The sequence below is a fragment of the Tamandua tetradactyla genome, chromosome 24 (genome assembly GCF_023851605.1).
Source record: "Tamandua tetradactyla isolate mTamTet1 chromosome 24, mTamTet1.pri, whole genome shotgun sequence".
NCBI classification, from domain to species: Eukaryota; Metazoa; Chordata; class Mammalia; order Pilosa; family Myrmecophagidae; genus Tamandua; species Tamandua tetradactyla.
In genome coordinates this window covers 55,598,477-55,599,938 of record NC_135350.1, presented here as the reverse complement: position 1 = coordinate 55,599,938, position 1,462 = coordinate 55,598,477, and the positions used below count along the sequence as shown (strand labels likewise).

The 1,462-nt window shown below is 36.5% G+C and overlaps 1 non-coding gene across 1 annotated transcript; it reads left to right on the top strand.

Annotated features, from left to right (window-relative positions):
* The first annotated feature begins 507 nt into the window (after positions 1 to 507).
* Positions 508 to 698, top strand: LOC143668626 (U2 spliceosomal RNA). The gene has a single exon (XR_013168492.1). It is a non-coding gene; the product is annotated as a U2 spliceosomal RNA (small nuclear RNA).
* Positions 699 to 1,462: the final 764 nt, after the last annotated feature.

The window sequence follows — 1,462 nt, the reverse complement described above, 5'->3', positions numbered from 1 at the left end:
AGGTCTCTTGCTGGACCTCCAACAGAGACTTCTTGCAGAGGGAAGGGCCTTCAGCCACCAGGGCTGCTCCTGTTCTCATCCAAATCAACTCTATTTTAAATGACAAACACTGTAGCCCACTCTCCTTTCTGGCTCTTTTTCCATGAGGAAATGAGGTGCCATTAAAGCAACTCAAAATGTTCTGTTCTAGGGAGCCTTTTTTTTTGCCATTTGGAGATTGATCCATCATAGAGTTAATTCCTAATCTTATACACCTCTTAGGTGTAAAATATACATCTTTAATACGGTCCGTGCTCAAAACCACAAGCTGAGGAAAGTCTTCTATGTCAATTTAGTGACTCTTCATATTAAATACTTTAAAAGAATCTACTCCTCAATTGCATCTTTGCCACCTTGAAACTAAGCCAAATGAATTTCTTCTCTTTCTCCTCTGTATTTTCAATGTCTAATACAGCCTGGTCAAATATGGGATTTGTCATCATAAACCAAGCCAAAAAAAGAGATATGATCGCTTCTCGGCCTTTTGGCTAAGATCAAGTGTAGTATCTGTTCTTATCAGTTTAATATCTGATACGTCCTCTATCCGAGGACAATATATTGAATGGATTTTTGGAGCAGGGAGATGGAATAGGAGCTTGCTCTGTCCACTCCACACATCGACCTGGTATTGCAGTACTTCCAGGAACGGTGCACCAAAGGAAAAAAAGAAAACAGAGAGAAATGAAATAGTGCAAGAGATGGAGAATGTGAGCTAGTACCTCACAGCTTTGATTCATTTGTGTGACCCCCAAACTGCAAATCTAATTTTACCTAATAGAAGCACGAATGTGAATACACAGGCACACATACACAATAAAAAGGTACAGGAAGATAAAGTGTTTACTATAAGGTTGCTTTAAATGTAAATACATATATTTTACATGCAACATATAAAAATCAAGTAATCTTCGTAATTGCCATTTTTAAAATTTGCTATATATGCTTCCAGAAATTGATCCATCTTTTGCTAAGCAAAAAGATTTTATTCTCAAAACTTTAACAAATAAGTAGAGACCATTTTTTTTACCTTAATACTCTTATTTTGCCATTCAGGCTGTGTTTCAAGATTTCAGTAGAAAGAATGAAAACTATTTTGTTTTCACTTACAAAAGCAATATTGTAAGAGAAAATTGCTTAAGAATGTATTAACCCTGCAATGACAACAGAGAGCTTAAGAAAATAGTAATTTCTCCATTACACACTTAAAAAGATAGACAGCAACTGCCTCAAGTGTGGTAACTGTCAGCTAAATTTGCAGAGATCACACACAACACTTAGGGACTTTCTCAATGTAGTACAGTAAATACTAGTCGAATTCCTTCCCACAAAATTTACAGATGGGGCAATCAAATTCTCCGAAAGATTACCTAAGTGTCAAAGAATCCAACTCTTACAATGAGTGGAGCAAGGGGGATTTCTGTAC